Source organism: Egretta garzetta, unplaced genomic scaffold (assembly GCF_000687185.1).
Source record: "Egretta garzetta isolate BGI_Z169 unplaced genomic scaffold, ASM68718v1 scaffold27, whole genome shotgun sequence".
Classification (NCBI taxonomy): domain Eukaryota; kingdom Metazoa; phylum Chordata; class Aves; order Pelecaniformes; family Ardeidae; genus Egretta; species Egretta garzetta.
Window position 1 is genome coordinate 3,733,958 of NW_009260400.1, and position 526 is coordinate 3,734,483.

Below are 526 nucleotides of genomic sequence, written 5' to 3' on the forward strand. Positions count from 1 at the left end.
ATATATACAGAAAAGCCTCACTCATTGGTTATTTTACCCTACTTGCGGTTACTGCTTCTCTATTCTAGCAACTAAGCATTTCCCCTTTAATAGCGTCCCGTACACTGGCTAAGCATTTCCCCTCTAAGAGCATTCCAACCCTATCAGAACCTGATGTCCTTGTTCTGCTAGGAATGTATCCACAATCCCCCCTTCTTTGTTTTTGTGCTAACTGAACTCCAGGAATAGCCCTCTTTATCATATCAGTCACACACCTGGATTGTCTGGATTGTCCACATAGCTCCACAACACATTGTGGCCCTGTTGTTCAAGAAATCCCTCTACAGGAAGGAACAAAGCAAATAGCAGGATCATGGTGCTGGGCTGCTTTGGCCTCTTCAGGGTCCTTCCTGGAAGAATTCCATGGGTCATAGACAAACCAGTCTTATCGTGAGGAATTTCACTTCCTTTTCATTATGGCCTAGTAATATAAATTTTTAATTCTGATTTAGATACTGACAAACAAAGAAGACATAGACTACTAAGG